At 35.1% G+C, this 16,325-nt stretch overlaps 1 protein-coding gene across 2 annotated transcripts in view; it reads left to right on the forward strand.

Moving 5' to 3' along the window:
• Positions 1 to 16,325, forward strand: part of RPRD1A (regulation of nuclear pre-mRNA domain containing 1A) — a 72,269-nt gene that overhangs the window by 36,779 nt on the left and 19,165 nt on the right. The gene's annotated exons all lie outside the window — the stretch shown is intronic.

Consider the following 16,325-nt stretch of genomic DNA (forward strand, 5'->3'; position numbering starts at 1 on the left):
TTCTTTGTCAGAAGATTATGGAAATGATTTGAGATATTTAGACATTTTTTGTATCAAGTAGGTGGCATCACTGAAGTTGAAACTGAGAGGTCAAGATTTATACTTACCATATATATAAGCTGTGATACCATCAGATAGTTTTCAGTTATCTGCATCTTTGAACATCAACTGTCATTGACCAGGTATTGATGAGTCATTTTTTGTTTTTCTTTAAATCGAACATAAATTTAAAGTATTCATTCAGGGATTGTCTATTTCATATTTTTTAGGGAAGTTGCTATTTAAAGCATTTGTAATGAATGAAACCATGAAATTATTTTGGAAATTATGAATCATTTTTAGAACTTGTGACTAACTTTAGCTGGTTATTAAGCAGATAACTGTTAAAATAGACTATTAATCTAATTTATATTTATAAAATGCATGTCACAGATTGCTATAGAAAATCATTTCACCATTCAGAAGTTGAAATTATTGAATAAACTCTTGTTCACCTAGTTTATTATTTTGGAAGGCATTCATGGATAGGGGACTTAAAGTAACATTTTGATTTTGATACTGTTGTGGAGGGGAAAGTACAGAGATCAGCAGTTCTTTCACATTTAATAAGATAATGTCTTTGGTGCTCTGTACAGCTGGTATAAGGAAATATGCTTTTATAAAATCCCTATTTTATGTCATAATATCCGGATGTGTTTTAAATTCCTAGAATTCCATAGAAAATTGGAAATCACAATTTGATGGCTCTTAAGTCAAATTATAGTTCCAAGTTCTAGAAGTCAGGATGGGAAAACTGTCGGAGAGGACTGTGTTTATCTTTTGCAGTCCTACATCAGTATATTCAGATTTAGCTCATTTTTTAAATTGAGGGCGTAGTATTCATTGGGTGTTATTTATTTATTTAAGTCTGTCCCTCTTCTCATGCTATCAGATTGCAGCCACTGAGTTGCTTTTATTAATTTTGTGCATCGTAGGTAGTGTAGCAGAGAACATCCTGGTGAGGCAGGCTTGTATAGTTGTACAAGTATATCTGCAGGATTGATTCTCAGAAGCAGAATAGAATATCTGAGTCCAAGGGAATGTATGTTTATGTGTTGACAGGATACTCAAGTCCACCAAAAGTTTCTGCCTTTTTATTTTTTTAATTTTTTTTTGCTGCATTTATTTGTTTATTTATTTATGAGTATAGTGCACAGTGTTATATTAGTTTCAGGTGTAAATGTTCTTCCTTTTTAAACTCCGTGCAGTATGAGTGCATCTTGTCCTGTACAACCTAGCCCACACGGAGTATCAGTGATTTTTTAAATTTTTGCATTTCTGATAATTTAAAAATTATTTTTTTTGTTCACTCAGATTGGTCATCTTTTAAAAATATTTACTAGCTATTTTTGTTACATATTCCCTATATCCTTTGACTACTTTTCTATTTGGTTCTAAGTTTGCGTGTTAATGTCTGTCTTTTATATATTCTGGGCTTTCTAGATATAGTTAAGATGGTGTTCTCAGTTCATAACTTTAAAAATACTACGCTATTTTTCTGGGGTGTTTTCCTAATTTATCCATTAGGATTTTTTAATTTATGGTGTGACATAGGGATCTAATTGAAAGTGATAGTCAATGTCCTTTGTCATGTATTAATGATTAATGAGTTAATGACTCTGTCTTTTCTTATGTTGTAAAATGCCGTTTCTGTTATACTTAATTCCTATATATGTATACATGGGAATGTAGTCTCTTTTTTATTCTAGTGGCCCATTTGTCTTACCCACCTTTAATTATGCAGTAGATTTTTGTTCGTATTATTTTTGGTATTGTTCATGTCTACAATTTTAACTAATAATGATTGTTGTGTATATGAAGTTTTACTTCCTTTCCACTTACTTTTATATGTATTTGCTTTCATACTTAATATTTCAAATGACATTTTCCTAAGTAGTTATTTCTTACTTTACTTGGCCTTCTCCCTGTTTCTGAACACATTGTTTACTTTTGTTGTCCATCCCCTCTGTCTGCTAGACAGCATTATCCAGGATTTTCAAGAGTGTTACACTTTTCATAAAACTTCGTTTTCCAGAAAGTTCAATTTTCATTTTTTAAATTTTTTATTAAAACACAGGGCTAAGCCTTGTTATTTTATGTCATAGTTATTTGGAACTTGTGACTAACTTTAGCTGGTATTGTGGTTAATTTACTTTTCAAGAATCATAATCTTAATATTTTTTATTCAGTTAAAATTTATCTTAAATTTCGTTTTGCCTGAGACATTTAATGATTAGAAATTCCAAATGTCTGCTCCCGCACTGTAGGAAATAAGAATCTTTTAAATAGCACTGAAAGTGCAGATATAAAAATTTTCCTGAAGGTGTTACCTGCACATAGCTTTTTGGTGGTTATTTATCAAATTTTAGATTTTATTAAGGGTATAGTGGTAAGGATATGGAGAACTGATTATGGAATCTTTCATCTGTAGTTCAGTTATTTCTTATATTTTACTTTTTTTCACTGAAATCATTGATTTAAATTTAGAAATAATTTGATAAGATGCAGCTATATGGATTTTTTTTTAAAGACATTACTAATTGCTTAATGGTTTCTTATTTTTTGAGATCTAAATATCATTAAGTGTAAAATTTTTATGGTTAATTTACTTTTCAAGAATCATAATCTTAATATTTTTTATTATGCAGTTAATCTATTTTCATCATAGGAAAAAAGCTCCTTTTTTTTTTTTAAGATTTTATTTATTTGACAGAGAGACCATGAGAGAGGGAACACAAGCAGTGGGGGAGTGGGAGAGGGAGAAGCAGGCCTCTTACTGAGCAAGGAGCCAGCTGTGGGGCTCGATCCAAGGACCCTGGGATCATGACCCAAGCCAAAGGCAGACGCTTAACAACTGAACCACCCAGGCACCCCAGGAAAAAAACCCCTTGAGCAAAAGGCTTAGCCCTGTGTTTTGGCTCTATATATTTTGCATACTTTTCTTTTCATGTAATATACGTACAACTTACATCACTGTTTTCCTTTTTAATGAATGGCTATATCATAATTTAACAGCTCTGTGTTCTTTGACTGTTTCAGTTGCTTTGATATTATTATAAACAGTATTGCAGTGAACATCTCTTCTAGTATACTCTTGACTCATCTATGTCTTCTTATTTCATGTATGTGATAAATTCCTAAAGATGAAATTGCTGATTCATGTTAAGGACTTAATACATGTTATCAGTCTAACTTTCAGTAAGATTGTACTAGATCATTATCTTTGATGATTCCCAAATATTATTTATAGGTGTTCTGGGCTATTAATTTTCTCCAAAAAAAAAAAAAAATGCATCACATTTGCTGGGTAGATAACATAGGCCATCTGTTTTCAGAACAGTGCCTTACTTTTGTCTGTGATTTGGATCTTCAAATGCAAATCTTTGGCTTGGTTTCTCAATCCTGTCTTTTGGCTCTATATGATAAGATTTTTAACAGACTGATGGAGAGATTTTCAGTTGATCTTAATTGTCAACCTTAAGACTATTACATTTCAAGGAGCTTGGTACCTCAAAGGCCTGAGCCTCTCCAAAGTTCCTCAGGATGAATTATATCACTTTCGGTCATTATTCCTTGTTCCACTTTTTCCATCTTCCAAAAGTTTCTGATAGCTGTGTACTATGAGTCACTTTTCTCCATTCCTTTCAGTTTCCACCTTTATAAATTGTTTTACTATTTTAGTGGCTTTTTGGGAGGGAGTGGAGATAAATATGAGTTCAGTTTATTATAAAAATGGAAGACCATTGTGTCTTGTAAAACAGAACCATAGTCTATGTGTTTTGTAACTTCTGCCAACTACCCTTGTCCAAGTGGTTGTCATACATTTCCTAGATTGTTAACAACTCATCTTCCTGTTCTCTTAATGCCCTATGCAACTGCAGCCTGGTTTTTCTTTTAAGAAGTCAGGGCTCATCATACCCGTTTAAAACTCTTCACTGCTTCCCTTTACACTTAGATCTTATTTAAAACTCCATGATAGCACTAGTCATGAGTCTCCATTTAACCTCATCTTGAACCATCTCAACAGCATCCATTTTACTCTTAAAGCAGGTGAAGCATTTCTCACATCAGATCAGGGTTTCTGCCTTGCTAATCGCTAACAGAGTAGCTGGATGCTCTCACCACCAGATCTTTACTTAGCTGGTGCCTTTTTTCATTTAGATTTATGTTCCTATGTTACCTCTTCAGCAGCGTCCTTCACTGCCCTTTCATTTGGTTCCACCTGCTCTTTTCCCACCCACTGTATTAAACTGTCGTTTTCTTTTTGGCTTTTTATTTATTTTTCCTTCACAGTACGTATCACTCTGAAGATTTAAAATATTGTATATGTACTTATCATCTGTACCTGCCATTAGAATGTGAGCTCTGTGAGAGGAAGAACTTTGTTTTTCATGTTTATTGCCATATCCTAAGCACTTGGAGTAGTAATTTTCTCCTGGTGTTTTTGTTGAATGAATAAATGATTCAAATGATGAATGAGTGAATACCAGTACAAATGTAATTGGCAAGAAGTATATAAATATTTATATTTTAAATTGGTGATTTATTTTGTAATTACATCAGAAAAAGAATGTTGCCTTTAAAAATGATTAATGAGGTTTTTGAAGAAAATTATATCAAGCACAGTAGGTGAACTAATTTTTAACTCACATTAGTCTAGTCCAGTACTTTAAAAGGTGGGCATTGTGTTCAAGAACTGCATCTTCTAGAACTGCGGCTGAGTATTTGAAACAAAGGAGTTAAGTGGCCATTTAAAAATAAAATTATTTTACCAGTTTGCCCTGTTTTTCCTTCACTAGAATAACATGTTAACAATATGTTAGAAAACATGAGTAACAAATGAACAGTACTCATCAGTGAAGAAGCACTGAATGAATGAGTCACAGTGCTACCTGGTAGAAGAACTGGAGCCACAAATGAAATCAGTCTTTTTACATAAAAAGAAAGGAATTTTAAGCTGTTATTGCCTTCTGCTTGCACACTCGTTTAAAGAATATAGCTGATAATAGTAATACCCTCTAAGAGGGGCATTGTGATTAAAGAATTTATGCTTACAAAGCAGTTAGCACTCTCCCTGAAGCCAAGTAAGTGCTCAGTAACTGATAACTTCTACTGCTGTTACTGTAGCAGCTGAGAATTACTAGAAGTGAGGTGAGATTGAAAAATAGTTAGAACCAAATTGTGGAGAGCACTGAAGGTCAGGTGGAGTTGATGGTTGTAGCAGTCCAAAGTTTGGAGAGGAATGGTGGCATTGGCAGTGTTTGCAAGCCTGGTTGAAGTTAACCGAGTGGATTACAGTGGGGGAGAATTTGCAGTTAGAAGACCAGATAGGATTTAATTAGAAAATTTTATATCATGGATAATGAACACCTGAACCATAGTTGATGATAGCAGTGAGAAGGGAATGGGCAGGTATGGGAAACCATTGAATCATAAGAATTTATCAATTGGGTCTGAGGGTAGAGAGGTAGAAGGAATCTATGATAAATGAAATTTTGAAAACCATGGGGCAAATGATTCTGACATTGACTAAAAGGATATTAAATAGGGAACTGGTGGGGTGCCTGGGTGGCTCAGTCGTTAAGCGTCTGCCTTCGGCTCAGGTCATGATCCCAGGGTCCTGGCATCCAGCCCTGCATTGGGCTCCCTGCTCAGCAGGAAGCCTGCTTCTCCCTCTCCCTCTGCCTCTCCCCCTGCTTGTGTTCCCTCTCACTGTGTCTCTGTCAAATAAATAAAATCCTTAAAAAAAATAAAATAAAAAAATAGGGAACTAGTTTTGGTGGGGAGGATGATTTTGGGTTTTAGGTAGATCAAGTTAAACTTTTTCATTTTTATTTTTTGTGCAATGAAGCCTATTTTTATTTTTTCCCAGGTTTTATTGAGATAACTTGACATAATGAGTGAACTATTTTAAAATTCCTTTTTTTTTGCTTTCTTAAAAAATTGAATAGTTGACACTAAAGTTTTTCTAATTGTAAAAGTAGTAAGTGATCCTCATAGTTTAGAAACCCTTCATAAGAACACACAGATACCATCTGTAGTCTCATTACCCCTTAAATACAATTGACAAGATTTAGAAGATGGAATCATATAGTGCATGCTATTTTACATATTGTCTTTTTTACACATTTGTAGTAAACATTTTCTCATTATAAATACTCTCATTATCTAAAATGAAGTATTTCTTTAGCCAGCTGCCTATTGTTTAGTAGTTATTTTTTTCCAGTTTCTTGCTATTGAAAAAACATTGTTTTGAATCACCTTTTAGCTAAATCTTTGCTTATCTGTGATAATTTTTTTCATAAATTCCTAGATGTAGGGGGAAAAATAAAGGAGTGAAGTTAAGTGATTTTCATGCTCAGTCAGCTACAATTTAAGAAAACAAAATGATATCCTGTCTGGTGACAAGGAGGTGGAAGTGGAGATGCTTCTGTTGCATTTTACTGATGTAAATACATGACACAATCTGCGCGAAGACAGTTGGTAATAAAATATCAGAATCCCCGGGGCGCCTGGGTGGCTCAGTTGGTTAAGCAACTGCCTTCGGCTCAGGTCATGATCCTGGAGTCCCGGAATCGAGTCCCGCATCAGGTTCCCTGCTTGGCGGGGAGTCTGCTTCTCCCTCTGACCCTCCCCTCTCTCATGTGCTCTCTCTCTCTCTCTCTCTCATTCTCTCTCTCAAATAGATAAAAATCTTTTTAAAAAAATATCAGAACCCCTGATTTTACATAATTACTTTTTCTGCTTTTATCCTTTTACCAGGTCATTTAAATTGTATAATGCTCTAAAAGTAGCTGGTTAGTAGGGGAAATTCTGGGAGCCATTAAAGTGATGGCATAGTTCTTGCTTTTATATTTTAAAATATTGTAAAAAAACACATTACCTAAAATTGACCATCTTAAGCATTTCTAAGTGGACATTTCAGTACTGTTAAATACATTCTCATTGCTGTGCAACCTATCTCCAGAACCCTTTCATCTTTGAAATCGAAAGTCTGTACCCATTAAACAACTCCCCATTCCCCTCTGTCCCCACCCTGACACCCACCATTCTTTCTGTCTCTGAATTTGACTAGGTACCTAATATAAGTGGAATCATACACTATTTGTCTTTTTGTCACTGGCTTACTTCAGTCAGCATGATGTACTCTTAAGTTTTATTAGTGTTGTAGCATGTACCAGAATTTCCTTTTAAGGCTGAATAATATTCCATGGTGTGTGTGCGTATACCACATTGTTTTCCAGGGCATCTGTTGATGGGCCCTTGGGTTGCTTCCACATTTTGGCTGTTGTGAATAATGTTGCTATGAGCATGGGTTCTTAGCAGATATCTCTCTTGAGTCCTTGCTTTCAAGTCTTTTGGGTTTATACCCAGAAGTGGGATTGCTGGATCATATGGCAATCCTATTTTCAATGCTTTGAGAAAGTGCTGTACCATAGCTTACCATCCATAACAGTTGCACCATTTTATGTTCTTACCAACAATGCACTGAGTTCTAATTTCTTCACTTCCTCAACAACACTTGTTATTTCTGTTTTTGTTGACAGTAGCCATCCTAATTGATTGGCTATTTGTTTATCATCTTGAAGAAATGTCTGTGCATGTCCTTTGTCCATTTTAATTAGGCTGTTTGTTTTGTTGTTGTTACAAAGGGATAATATATATATGGTCTAAGGTTGATGATAACTTATTAACCAGAAAGAGTTTTGGAAGTCATGTAATCCACCAGTGCTGGATTATGCTAGATGTTATTCTAGAACATCTCCCCCAAAATAGCCTCTGCTTGAATGTTTCTGATGTAAAGGGAGCACACTGTTTTGAGAGCAGTCTTTTCCATTTTCTGGAAAATTGCTAGAAACATGTACTTATTTTAAAATTTTCACAAAAGTATTTACTCAAACATACATATTTATGTGTGTGTGTATTTTCACACACACAGATTATACATTGGGGAAAATGGAAAGTATCAAAAGTCTAGAATGGAAGATAAAAACACAGAATCTACTATTGATACTGAAAAATGCACAATTTGAAATAAGAGCCCCTTAGTTTTCCCCTCTTTCCTCCTTATAGACCAGTTTTGTTTATAAGATCTGAGACCCTTTATTGATGTGTAAAGAATCATTTTTCTTATTTTTTTATTGTGTCATTACCATTTTTCATGTATTATTTGTCATTAAAAATTTTAAATGGATAGCTATTTCCGTCAACTATCAAAATAAAGGACAGGTATAGCAGTCATGAAGAGTGACAAAAACAGTGCAAGTACTTGCATGTCTGACAATGGCTTTCCTTTCTGTTCACCCATGAATGACTGCTTGGCTGAATATAGAATTCTTGGGTCATGTCTTTTCTTTTTCTCTTTGTCTTGTTACTGTATTTTTCCTTTCTCTTGCACATTTAACACTTTGCCTAACACATATGTAGGATATTGGTCTTTTGTTAATTTTGCTTGATATTTGATGTTCCCTTTTATTGCAAAGATCTAAGTTGCCTTTTTTTTTTTTCGATTTTTCCGTTTCTCCTTAAATTCCTGTTATGTTGAATCTTCTGAATCTTTACTTGATGATGTTTATCTTTTCTCATTATTTTTCCTCATTTTTGGATTTTTCCTTTAATATTTTCCTTGAGTTTGTTGTTGTTGCTGTTGTCTTTGTTGTATTTGTCCTTACAGTGTGCTTATCTGATGTTGGGAGTTGAGATTGTTTTCTCACATTTTTATGGGATTCTGTTGAAAAAAGGGATTTATTATAGCTTTTAGTGGGGCAGTTCACAGATTCTACAATTCTGGGGCAAGTCAAAAGGAAATCAAAGTCAAAGGAGATGATAGTGCCAGAGTTTTGCGAGTTTGCCAAGTTTGCCCACACCTGACCGGAACCTTGCCTCTGTTTTGCAAGCACACCAGCCACATCATCCAGTACCGGTTTGGTTGTTCTGGTTCCTGAATCTTCATGTGGTTGGGAGTCCCGGCAGGCACAGGTTGCCTTGTGAAAGTGACCCACAGGAGAATCAGCAGTAAAAATGTCCATAACTACTAGAATAGTCATGCCTCCAAGAGCTTGATACCAAGAGTGTTTGGACCTATTTAATGTAAATGTAAAATACTGTTTAGTGATTTTTATAAAACTTAATGTGGTTTATTTTTGTTGGTTATCATTTTATTTATTGCAGCAATGCGTGCTTAAAGCATTTACTCTCCCTGCTTTTAGGTAACTTCCTAATCCATGGGTTTAGGAATTTTGCAATTAAATATTTAGAAGTGTATGTCTGATGCAAGGGCTCTGAGAAAGGATCTAAGGATCATTTCAGTAAACAAAAGTATGTAACTATAGTAAGATCTGTAATGTGTCTATATTTTTTATTTTTTAAATAAAGACTATTTAAGGTCCAGTAAATAAAATTTTTACTATAGTATAACTAGTTTATGACATTTATTTCTCTTGTATATAAGCTTTACTTCTAGGCTCTGGAGTGTGTGTGTGATTTTTTTTTTATGGAGTGTACATATCTTTGACTGGAGCATTGGCATTTTTTTGATCGTGTTAATTTTAGGACTACTTCAAACCTCTTTTATTTTAATATCAGCCCTTCTGAGAGTTGCTCATCAGATTCTTACGTACTTAATTTTTAAAATATATGTCTCTTTATTATATTATTGAGTCAGTGTTTGAGCCCATAGATTTTCTTGAAAACTTGACTTTTGTCATTTCTTATTTTGGCTCTCTTGGCTTGCTTTCTTTTGCAGATTTCTTAAGGATATATTCTGAGTTATAGATAAAATGTTTTTATGTGTTGAAGAGATAAGGCCAGAACATAGGTCTGTCTGTGGTTAGAAATTTTTCTTAGTTGACTTTGGTCTTAGATCAGTGAACACTTTGAGAAGCAGTTCAACTTTGTGATGAAGAGTGGGAACTCTGGAACTGGATTATCTGAGTTTAAATTCTGGCTTTACCATTTACTAGCGCAGTGATACTAGGCAAAACATTTTACCTCTTTGTACATCAGTTTCCTTGTCTGTAAAATAGGAATAATAATTATACCTGCTTTATATGGTTATTATGGGATTTACATGGATTGGGTGTTTAAAACTGCCCAGTGTGTAGTAACTACCTCAGAAGTTCCAGCCCCACACAAGAAAACTTGGAGGTTTTCTAGCTAGCTTATGTCTGTCTGAGATCTATAATCCTCTCAAAAAGAAGTTTTATATTGCTAGTTATATTCTTAGCATCTTAAGGATTGTGCCTGGATTCCTAAGTTCTTTTAAACAATATGTTTAGTCATTTTTTGAGATTTTGGCTTACCTGTATCAAGCTTACTTGTCTGTTGTTTATGGAATCTACCTCTTTAAAATTAGGTACAGTATTTGCCTCATGTTCACCCTTCCAGTTCTTCACGATTTCTTGAAAGTCATTGTCTCAGAAATCAAGTTGGTCTAAAGTGTTTTCTACATTTCACCCCAGTGTTCTGGAATGTAATTGATTATGTGGAGAGACTTGGATTCAAATAAAGTGTTACATTATTTCTTTGATGATTTAGATTTTCATTCTGTTCTGTAGGAAAAAAAAAAACAGGATAGTTGCTTTGACATTCTACTCTTGACTTCTGTTTTAAGATGTTAGAATAAATATATAAAACTTAGTACAGTCTGTATCATACAAGTAATGAAGATGTATATATAGATACCTTACATGTTGTTACATATCTCTTATATAAATACAAAATAAAAAGGTAGATATAATGAGAGGAGAAAAATAAGATGGAAAGCCAGATGAAATAGAGGGGTTGAGGTGAAAGGTATAGAGATACAGAGCTGCATGAATTGTTCAGTAGGTGGCCACCTGTGCTATTTAAGTTAATTAAAATTAAAATATAAAATTTAAATCCTCAGCACTAGCCATATTTCAAATGCTCATCAGTCACATGTGACTTTGGGCCACTTTGTTGGATAGTGTGTATACCCAGCATTTTCATTGTCACAGAGTTCTGTTCATAATGATTGGTCAAGATTGCTTAAAAGATAGGTATTGATACACAGAAAATGAAGAAATTGTATTTACTATATATAATATATGACATAGCTCTGCTCTGATAAAAAGGAAATGATGGGTGCCTCCCAGTATTGTTAGAAGATAGATACAGGAATCGAAGAGAGGAGCCGCATCTTGGCATTTGCTCTAAATGTGGGAACGTTCACACACAGACTCTGTGCCCCACACAGAACACCTAGAAGCAGGAGGTTGGAACGGAGGGTGCTGCAGAGTGGAAACAGTCGGGAGGATCAACTCCAATTCCATCTCCTTTCTTGGGCCAGATTGGAGTGGTGAGGAATCTGTGTCTGTATGGGAGCTTGGAGCAGAGGAAAAGAGCAGTGTTCCTTCTGGCTGGGGAGGCCCAGGAGTGGTGGGGATCATAGATTTTCAAAAAACCAATCACTGCTCTAAGTCCATATTGGATTTTGTCCACTTCACTGACAACCAAAGCAGGTTGCATACAGTCTCTAGTTACATAAAAATAGTAACATCACTGGAACCACAGCGCATTTTCAGAAAGACAGCACATAAGGCAGTAGGCACAGAGGGAAGGAATTTCCCCTAGGAAATAATAGAAAACTCAGCACAGTGATGTACTGAAAATGCCTAAACACCTGTAGATCGCAGCCCACCCCTATCCATCAGAAAAGAGTGTCTTCACAACCATGTTACGAAAAGCTCTGTACTTTTCAACTCTGATTGACAAAGATTTGAATGGTTGGGAATTCTAGGCAAGTAAGGAAACAATATAAGCAACAACATTATAGTCATAATTATGGCTGTAAAATGAGAGCATAAGAGTGAAACAGTGGGACAAGTGAGCTACTTTGTGAGATTGTGGAAAAGTGAGGCTGCTGGTGAAGTTTAAACTTAGTGTTCCATCTTTGCACATAATGCATTCCTAAAAAATGTGAATAAAAATAAATTATAGGACATTTTAGCAACAAAATTACATATTATGAGGGACAGTGTTTTCCCCAGGCAGATTCCTTAAATTAAAAATTACTATAGTTAATATTTTTTAAGTTGTTTTGTTTTGTTTTGAAAGCGTGAGCAGGGGATGGAGGTGCAGAGGGAGAGGAAGAGAGAATCCCAGGCAAGCTCCCTGCTCATTGTGGAGCCCCACACAGTGCTTGATCTTACGACCCTGTGACCCTGAGTTTGTGACCTGATTTGAATGCTTAACCGGCAGAGCCATCCAGGCGCCCCTGTAGTTAATATTTTAAGCCCCTATATGTTATTTGAGATGTAAAATTAATAAGGACATAGATTATTAAAAAGAATGCAATTTTAAATAATATATCATTCTCTTGACTGAATAGGAATAACATTTACTAGTCAGGAAGATCTAATCTTCAAGTTGAAAAGAAGGATTTAGTTTTTAGAGCCTTGAACTAGAACTGGGATGTTGATTTTGACCATAGTTCCATCAACTTTCCTTCAATCTATAAAGCAAAAGATGTGCAACAATTTGCCATCTTCCCTTGTCTTTTCATGAAATGCAAAGAAACAATATCCTCCTCTTTGGATTTATGGAATTCCCTTTGCATTTGGACCACTGGTATTTTTTTATGCTGAATCCCAATTCAGCATTAAAAAATTCTGTTCTCATTTTCCTTTAATATGGAACATATAGCTAACCAGCTGAAGTCCAGGGAATATCTAAATGGACCTAAATATTTGCCACCTTTAGCATGTCTTTCTGTCGTTCTTATCACAAATATTAGTACCCACATAAGTCTCCAGACTGCTGTACAAATTGGAATGACTAGCATCCTTATGGGGTAGCTTTGACTTGTTTGCTATCTATAGTGTGAAACCTGAATTTGGTGTCAAAGCTGTTTAGAATTACCTGTATATTGTGTATATACATAGTGTACATTAGGCGTACTGGTATATATACATTTCAAGCAAAATGAATTTCGTGTGAAAGATGGGAGATGCACTGTAAGTAATGTAGAACTGAAAATTTCACAGTACAGCTGTAAATGATGACAGTGTTAAAGAGTTTCCTTTGACAGGATGAGGCAAAGGAAAAAAAGCAAAGGAGAAAAAAGATGGACAGAAGGAAAACTGGGACAAAGAAGGAAGTTAGGAACAAACAGTACAGCTTGCTTTATGCCTGCCAGAATTTAGTGTTGTGTTCCCATCCAACACTTTGTATCATGTATACCAGGTGACCCTTTTTTCCTCAACTCACCGCCTGTCTTAGAAGTTATCATCTGGGGGCGCCTGGCTGGCTCAGTCGTTTAAGCGTCTGCTTTCGGTTCAGGTCATGATCTCAGGGTCTTGGGATGGATGCGGACTTTCTGCTCAACGGGGAGCCTGCTTTTCCCCCTTTCTCTGCCCCTCTCTCCTGCTCTGCGTACGCACCGCATGCGCTCTCTCTCTCTCTCTCTCCCAAAAAAAAAATTATCTACAGGGAAGAGTGGACCATCTGGATGGCTGGGGCTAGTGAGTTTGAGTTCTAGGTTGTCAGTTTGGGCTTTTCATGCTAGATCACACTCTGCAATCCCTTTCTGACTAATCAGCACCAGTACCTTTCGCTTGAGCTTTGTAATGCAAAAAAAAGAACAAAAGAAACCACATTTATTCAAGAAGCTCTGCTTTTGAGGCCTCTAGTAGCTTATTAGTTTTTGTATAGTCAGAATTATTCAGCCTCTTGAATGAATCTGCCAATAGTGCATAAAGGATATGTTTCCATGAATTCTTTGAGTGAAAAATTACTAGTGTCTTTGTACCTAACCTGAAACCCTACTGTTGCACTTAAACTTCACTGTAGGAGAGAGAATAATTTAAAATTGAAAATTTTATCATAAAATTCTAATAGCATTTACTCTCTGCCAAGGTAGTGTTGTAAGTATTGATCCTATTTTTATTTGTAATTCTATGAAGTAGGTAACTTGTTAACATGTTTTATAACAGAACACTGAAGTCCAGAAATACTAATAAATTACAAATTTGAAAAAACCCATTAAGCTGAATACATTAAAGGCACTTAGCTCCTGATGATATATTTAAAGATTTTGTTTATTTATTTGATAGACAGCTGTAGAGGGAACACAAGCAGGGGGAGTGGGAGAGGGAGAAGCAGATTTCCCGCTAAGCAAGAACCCCAATGCGCGGCTCAATCCCAGGACCCTGGGATCGTGACCTGAGCCAAAGACAGACGCTTAACCAACTGAGCCACCCACGCGCCCCTCCTGATGACATTTTGATATATTCCTTTTATCTTACAATAAAAATCATAGAAAACATCATTGTAAACAGTTATAAATTTTTCTTTGAAAAACAGTTAATAGCCATGCTGTATGTACAAATTTACATTCTACTAGGATAACTTAGTCTTCAGTGAGTATAGAGTATGGACTTAAAATAATGACTGAGAACTTAAGAGTTACAGTTTCTGAAACTTAACTATGTGAACTTGAAATTGTATAATACCAAGCCTGTTCTTTTCTCATCTTTAAAATGTAGATATCAAATCTAATGATTTGTAAGATCTGTTCAAGTTGTAAAATTGAGTGCTCTTGCCTTTTTTCCCCTATTCCTTCCTTATCTCATGCTTGGGAACTTCTAAGTATTTAAGCTTAATTCAACTTAAAGAAGCAATATGTAGAATTTAAAACTTTTTCCTTGCCTTTTTTCCCTAAAACACTCTCCCACCATAAAAACAATACATGCTTATTGTAGAAGATCTGGAAAATAGGGGCGCCTGGCTGGCTCAGTCAGTAGAGCATTCAGCTCTTAATCTCAGGTTGTGAGTTAAAGCCCCACATTGGGTATGGAGCCCACTTAAAAGAAAAAAAATCTGGAAAATACTGAGAAAAATGCAAAACACTCATGAGTTTATACCAACCATTGAAAACAGTTATTAACATTTTGATATATTTTGTTCCACTCTTGTTTTTAAGTAGTTGTGTATATTCACTTTGATTTTTTAATAAATGTATGTGCAAATGACTTTCTAAACTTAACATTTACAGCTGCTGACCAGCATTTATTTTAATTTTTGTTTCCTTCATTTCAGATAGAAGTGGAACTTTAAGGGGGAAAAAAAAAGACCATTTATCTACATTGAGTTAAATAAGTTATACTTCTTGGACTTATTTAAAGAACTAGGTGTCTGTGACAAAACTGGGGAGAGATGTGTACCATCAAGAATTTTTGTTTAAAAAAAATATTTGTTTAATAAAAGTTATTGCCTAAGTCCAATTCCTTCAGTACACTGTTGTAATTTATTAGGGGAGTGGTATTACTGGTGACTATGCCATCTAATTTATCCACTCCTTGCTTTTGAAGTAAGATTTGTGTTAGAAATAGAACAAGTCTTGATAATTTTAGTATCATTGCATACATTGGATTTGTTTAAGTAAAATGTAAACCTCTCACGTAGTTCAGCCAATGAAAATTTTATGGAGAACTGCGTCATTCATACTAACCATCTCATAGAAAGAGTTCTGTCAGACTTTTTTTTAAGATTCTTTTTTTATTTATTTGATAGAGACATATTGAGAGAGGGAACACAAGCAGGGGGGAGTGGGAGAGGGAGAAGCAGGCTTCCCGCTGAGCAGGGAGCTCGATGTGGGGCTTGATCCCAGGACCCTGGGATCATGACCTGAGCTGAAGGCAGATGCTTAACGACTTGAGCCCCCAGGCACCCCCAGACTTAACTTCTTAAAACAAGAATTCTTTGTAAAGCATCTCCTAAATCTGGTCATGTTTAAACCAATTTATGGAGAAATTTAATTGCTTCAGAGCAAAGCCTATTCTTGGAAACTTTCTAAGATCCAGTTATCTGATTCCAGTATGAAGTAATATTCTTGGGAGGTTTTTAGAATTAATAAACAATACATTTTATTTTTTAACTATACATTTTAAAACAATTTACATAACAAAATGTACGGATAGTAAAGCAGCTCATTATCTGTAAACTTGGTAAGTTTGGCAACGTTTTCGATGCTATACCTAACATTATGCCATAGTAATATGTTTTGTATTCTAATTCCTAATGAGATAGTAGTTATCACTTGACTTGTGGGAATATAACTGTGTTTACAGTTTTTTTAATTTAAAAGTGTTCATGAAAATCAGAAAGATTATAGAATACCAGGAGAACATGGACATTCTTAACCTTTTTTGAGTTGCCAGCAGCTTTGAAAAATCCAACATGCACACAGATTTGCTTACAACTTCAGTTTAGGGCCACCTCTGAGACTAATAATGGTTCACAGTTTAATGACCATTGTTCCATGA

Source organism: Eumetopias jubatus, unplaced genomic scaffold, assembly GCF_037043125.1.
Source record: "Eumetopias jubatus isolate StellerSeaLion01/CBP00866 unplaced genomic scaffold, mEumJub1_p1.0 scaffold_16, whole genome shotgun sequence".
NCBI lineage: Eukaryota > Metazoa > Chordata > Mammalia > Carnivora > Otariidae > Eumetopias > Eumetopias jubatus.